Here is a 7,230-nt window from a genome sequence, read left to right as displayed (position 1 = left end):
TATTATGCCCACAAACATTATCAGCAAGTTTGGTGAAGATCGGATGAAAACTGTTCAACTTAGAGAGCGGACATGCTTTGGACACCAGGGTGTTCACATAATACGCCCCACTCTTTCAGAGACAGGTATATAAAAATCACTGCTGTATATTCAAAAACAAGAAAGTAGGTCCGTTGGTCAAGCTGAAATCTACTGACCCAAAAATGAATAGGGGTCATGTACTAATCAAGACAAATGAGCCTATGAAGTTTGAAGATACCATATTTAATGGATCTTAAGCTTTGGAGTAAATATTTTCATATTTAAAAATGTATAGGTGTCATCTACTCATCAAGACCAATAAGATGATGAAGTTTGAAAATCCTTGGATAAATGGTTATCAAGTTATGAAACAACAACCTTTTTTAAGTTTCAGGTCCCTGTGACCTTGACCTTTGATTCAGTGACCTCAAAATCAATAGGGGTCATCTTCAAATCAAGACATCAATAAACCTGAAGTTTCAAGGTCCTAGAAGAAACCCTTCTTCAGTTATTGAGCGAAAACCATTTTCAATGTTCAGGTCCCTATGACTTTGACCCAGTGACCCCAAAATCAATAGGGGTCATCTATGAGGTCCCTAGGGGCTTGACCATTGACCCAGTGACCAAAAAGTCAATAGGGGTCATCTACACATCAGACCAATAAACCTGTGAAGTTTCAAGGTCCTAGGAGAAACCCTTCACCAGTTATTGAGAGAAAACCATTTTTAATGTTCAGGTCCCTATGAGCTTGACCTTTGACCCAGTGACCAAAAAATCAATAGGGGTCATCTACGCATCAAGACCAATAAACCTATGAATTTTCAAGGTCCTAGGAGAAACCCTTCTTCAGTTATTGAGTGAAAACCATTTTCAATGTTCAGGTCCCTGTGACCTTGACCTTGCTAGAGTGTAAACTATTTAAAATAAAGCAATATTTCATTGAAATTAAAGGGCCCATAACTCTGGTGATACTTGTCCAGCCCATAATCAACCTTGACCAAGATCTTGGAGAATATACACATTCTATATAAATGTTATTAGAACTGATGAAAAAAATGAAGATAATAACTGGCTAAACAATGTGAAATAAAGTTTTGTAAAATCAAGGGCACATAACTCTGGTCCTACTAGTCCTATACATCATCCAAGATGTTATAATTATAGACCATATCAACGAAGAGGCACATGGTCTTAAAATTCCAGGTGTGTGTAAATATGATCTGAACTGGAGAAGAAATGAAGGGCTAGAGTGTAAACAAGGCAAAATACAGCAATTTTTGTAAAATCAAGGGTGCTTAACTCTCAAAATCGAACTAATCTGACATATTGGAGTCACAAACATTCTATATTAATATGATTAAGATTGGTGAAAAAATGAAGGTGCTAGAGTGTAGACAAAGTGAAATATAGCATTTTTTCTAATTCAAGAGCCCATAACTCTAGATGTACTGGTTCAATCAAGCCCATAATCGAACTCATCAGAGATCTTGTTGCCACATACATTGTGACAATGTTTGATTAAGATTGCTTTGGATTTATGGAATCTAGAGTGTAAACAAACTAAATGTGGAAGGACGACGGACATCCATCGATCCTAATAGCTCACCATGAGCACTTCATGGTCAGGGGAACTAAAAATTTACTACTGAGGGAACTTTACATTTCTGACACAAGTAACAGGCAGAAACATTTACTACTGAGGGAACTTTTACATTTCTTATGCAAGTAACAGGCAGGAAAAATTACTACTGAGGGAATTTTAACATTTCTTACGCAAGTAACAGGCAGAAACATAAATTACTACTGAGGGAACTTTTACATTTTTTATGCAAGTAACAGGCAGAAACATTTACTACTGAGGGAACTTTTACATTTCTTATGCAAGTAACAGGCAGAAACATTTGCTACTGAGGGATTTTTTACATTTCTTATGCAAGTAACAGGTAGAACTACTGAGGGAACTTTTACTAATGCAATTAACAGGAGGAAAATTATTACTGAGGGAACTTTTACATTTGTGACGCAAGAAACAGGCAGAAACATTTACCTCTGAGGGAACTTTTACATTTCTTGTGCAAGTAACAGGCAGAAACATTTACTACTCAGGGAACTTTTACATTTCTTACACAAGTAACAGGCAGAAACATTTACTACTGAGGGATTTTTTACATTTCTTATGCAAGTAACAGGCAGAACTACTGAGGGAACTTTTACTAACGCAAATAACAGGCGGAAAATTATTACTGAGGGAACTTTTACATTTGTGACGCAGGAAACAGGCAGAAACATTTACTACTGAGGGGTCTTTTACTAACACAAGTAACAGGCAGAAACATTTACTACTGAGGGGTCTTTTACTAATACAAGTAACAGGCAGAAACATTTACTACTGAGAGAACTTTTACTAACACAAGTAACAGGCAGAAACATTTACTACTGAGAGAACTTTTACATTTCTTACACAAGTAACAGGCAGAATAATTTACTACTGAGGAAACTTTTACATTTCTTATGCAAATAACAGGCAGAACTACTGAGGGTACTTTTACTAACGCAAATAACAGGCTGAAAATTATTACTGAGGGAACTTTTACATTTGTGATGCAAGAAACTGGCCGAAACGTTTACCTCTGAGGGAACTTCTACATTTCTTATACAAGTAACAGGCAGAAACATTTACTACTGAGGGGTCTTTTACTAACACAAGTAACAGGCAGAAAAATTACTACTGAGGGAATTTTAACATTTGTGACGCAAGTAACAGACAGAAACATTTACTACTGAGGGAACTTTTACAGTTCTTACGCAAGTAACAGGCAGACACATTTACTACAGAGGGAATTTTTACAGTTCTTACGCAAGTAACAGGCAGACAGATTTACTACAGAAGGAACTTCTACATTTCTTACGCAAGTAACAGGCAGAGACATTTACTACAGAGGGAATTTTTACAGTTCTTACGCAAGTAACAGGCAGACAGATTTACTACAGAGGGAACTTCTACATTTCTTACGCAAGTAACAGGCAGAGACATTTACTACAGAGGGAATTTTTACAGTTCTTACGCAAGTAACAGGCAGAAACATTTACTACAGAGGGAATTTTTACAGTTCTTACGCAAGTAACAGGCAGAGACATTTACTACAGAGGGAATTTTTACAGTTCTTACACAAGTAACATGCAGATACATTTACTACAGAGGGAACTTTTACAGTTCTTACGCAAGTAACAGGCAGAAACACTTACTATATAGGGAACTTTTACAGTTCTTACCCAAGTAACAGGCAGAGACATTTACTACAGAGAAACTTTTATATTTTTTACACAAGTAACAGGCAATAACATTTACTACTGAAGGAACTTTTATTAATGCAAATAACAGGAGAAACTTATGACTGAGGGAATTTTAACATTTGTGATGCAAGTAACAGGCAGAAATTTACCAGAAATTGAACTTTTACAGTTCTTACATATTTAGTGACAGAATAATTTACTACAGAGGGAACTTTTACATTTCTTACGCAAGTAACAGGCAGAAACATTAAAAAAATTTACTACTGAGGGAACTTTTACATTTCCGATGGAAGTAACAGGCAGAAAAACACTACTGAGGGAACTTTTACATTTCCAATGGAAGAAACAGACAGAAACACTTACTACTGAGGGAACTTTTACATTTCTTACGCAAGTAACAGGCAGAAACATTAAAAATTTTACTACTGAAGGAACTTTACATTTCCGATGGAAGTAACAGGCAGAAACACTTACTACTGAGGGAACTTTTACATTTCCGATGGAAGTAACAGGCAGAAACACTTACTACTGAGGGAACTTTTACATTTCCGATGGAAGTAACAGGCAGAAACACTTACTACTGAGGGAACTTTTACATTTCCGATGGAAGTAACAGGCAGAAACACTTACTACTGAGGGAACTTTTACATTTCCGATGGAAGAAACAGGCAGAAACATTTACTACTGAGGGAACTTTTACATTTCCGATGGAAGTAACAGGCAGAAACACTTACTACTGAGGGAACTTTTACATTTCCGATGGAAGTAACAGGCAGAAACATTTACTACTGAGGGAACTTTTACACTTCTACTGCATGTTACAGCTAAAGTATTGCTCTTGTTTCCATCCCCAAACAGGAAGAGGTAATAAACAATAATAAACAAAATTGTATATTATGATTAAATTATATTCTTTCAAAAGAAATAGTACAAAATGACATGCTCTGAATATATTGCATAGAAAATGGACGGAATTCATTCATAGTAGAAAATTAAGAATTCAGCTTATCAGATTTAAAACATGTGCAACATTCCATAAGCAAACTCCTGAAAGTCGAAACTAAACTCCAGCAGAGAAAACAAGAGTCACACATAAAATTAATAATTGACGTACAACCTGAAATAAGTGAATAAAGAATTGCCATGCTATACAAAGTCCGACTAATTATCTCAACTGCAGTATAACCCAATGGTCTGATATTCCACAATGATGTATATATAATATTGTGCTATTTATACAATATTTTATAACATTAATGTTTGGATTAAAATCTGATACCAATATAGTTCAAATCGTGACCCTGGGGCCAATATAGGCCAAGCCCGGGTGGTCCATTGTTTTACATAGACATTTGTTTTTGAAGCAATTGCAAAGAAATTTGGACCACAAGTATAATGTTTGATACAGATTTCAAAACTCATCTTGAATAGTCTTAATCATGACCTACTGGCCTACTTTTTTGTTTTTGAAGTTACAGTATAGAAATTTGGACAACCTGTATAATTTCTGATACAAATTTCAATACTCATCTTGAAAAGTCTTAATCATGACCTACTTTCTTGTTTTCGAAGGTTCAGCATAGAAATTTGGACCACGTGTATATCTTTTGATACAGATGTCAATTCTCATCTTTAGTATTCTTAACCCTGACCTACTTTCATGTTTTTTGAAGCTACAGCAAAGAGATTAGGACCACCTGTATAATTTTTAAGTAGTTATCTTGAATAATCTTTACCATGACCTACTCACTAGTTGTTTTTGGTTTACGAAGCTAAAAATTGGCAAAGAATTTGTTCAAGCAATTAAACTCAGGTGAGCAATATAGGGCCATCATGGCCCTCTTGTTTATTTCAACAAAACAAAGTAATCTAATTTGCAATGGAATGACACAGTGACAAAAGAGCTTATAAATAAACATTATTTTTGTTTGACAAATTATGATACAGCTTGCTCTTGCTGCGAATTAATGGCCTAGTTTTCATGCAACCCTACCAGAGCTATATTGAATTTATGCCAGTCGAAAATACAGCCCTGATAGAAGACAATGTAGTAACAACTTGCAAAGACTGCAGTTCCATGCATGCTCTTACATACAGTACAGCCAGCGCGGAACCTTCATTTGAACACCCGTCGCCGCTATTCAGATTTGTGTGTTCGTTTTTTCTGCCCCGCACAACGGGTGTCATTTCCAATATTTCAGGTGTTCACTGTGTCCAAGTGCCGGAGGCATTGACCATCGCCCCTTGCAATGGCCAGACACGAGGGTCCCTGATGTGCAGCCGCGAGGGACCATCACGTTCAATATTTTTGTTTAAAATAAACTGATATACATATTTATCTATTTTAGGATTAAATGTGTCAAATTCTATACATTTGTACATATTTTTGAATTAATACGTAATTTAGTGGCAGCAATTCAGGTTCCCTTATTTTTTATTTTAACAGTTTTTTCCCATTTTCAGGTGTTAGCCGAGCTTACTTAAGTGTACAAATGTAATTGGTTTCACTGTTCGTTTTTTATTGTTTTGGAAAAAACTACTAACAATTACATTACAATTACACAAAATGTTTTGCGATATACGAGTAAAATAAATAAATACTAGAAAATGCTTTTGTAAAAAAGCGCATGTCTCCCCCAGTGCAAAGTCCTATAGGCAAGAAGTCAATAGGGGTCAGGAGCAAAAGTCAAAGAGACACTGATGGTTGGCTGCAATAGGGATCATCTACTTGGCATGTCCAATCATCCCGCTAAATTTCAACACTCTTGGCCTAGTGGTTCTAAAGTCACTGTTCAGACTCCTGTGACCTTGACCTTTGATCAAGTGACCTCAAAATAAATAGGGGTCATCTACTCTGCATGTCCAATCATCCTATTAAGTTTCAACATTGTAGGTCAAGTGGTTCTCAAGTTATTTCCAAAAAATGATTTTACATGAACAGGCCACTGTGACCTTGACCTTTAATAGACTGACCCTAAAATCAATAGGGGTCATCTACTCTGCATGTTCAATCATCCTATGAAGTATCAACATTCTGGGTCAAGTGGTTCTCAAGTTATTGATCGGAACTGGTTATCAATGTTCAGGCCCCTGTGACCTTGACTTTTAATGGAGTGATTCCAAAAACAATAGGGGTCATCTACTCTGCATGACCAATCATCCTATGAAGTTTCATCATTCTGGGTCAAGTGGTTCTCAAGTTACTGACCGGAAATGGTTTTCAATGTTCGGGCCCCTGTGACCTTGACCTTTACCGGAGTGACCTCAAAATCGTTAGGCGTCATCTACTCTGCATGATCAATCATCCTATTAAGTTTCAACATTCTGGGTCAAGTGGTTCTCAAGTTACTGACCGGAAATGGTTTTCAATGTTCAGGCCCCTGTGACCTTGACCTTTAATGGAGTGACCCCAAAATCGATAGGGGTCATCTACTTTGCATGTACAATCATCTTATGAAGTTTCAACACTCTGGGTCAAGTGGTTCTCTAGTTATTGATCGGAAATGGTTTTCAATGTTCAGGCCCCTGTGACCTTGACCTTTGACGGAGTGACCCCAAAATCAATAGGGGTCATCTAGTCTTCATGACCAATCATCCTATGAAGTTTCAACATTCCGGGTCAAGTGGTTCTCTAGTTATTGATCAGAAATGGTTTTCAATGTTCAGGCCCCTGTGACCTTGACCTGCTATAATACACTGTAGAGTGGTGGCGCTGGGATAATTTTCTTGTAGCCAAGCTTTTAGCCAAATGAAAAATCTTTTAGCCAAATCTTATTACCTTTAGCCAAACATTGTAGCCAACACTGAAGATGGAGAAGCCAAAGAAGCCGAGACCTTACAAAAGACATTGGGGGAGCCGCGGCTGCTTGAAATATACTTATTATTGTATATAATGCATACATTTTTAAAATTAAA

Source organism: Mercenaria mercenaria, chromosome 1, assembly GCF_021730395.1.
Source record: "Mercenaria mercenaria strain notata chromosome 1, MADL_Memer_1, whole genome shotgun sequence".
NCBI lineage: Eukaryota > Metazoa > Mollusca > Bivalvia > Venerida > Veneridae > Mercenaria > Mercenaria mercenaria.
Note: the sequence above shows the minus strand (reverse complement) of the source record.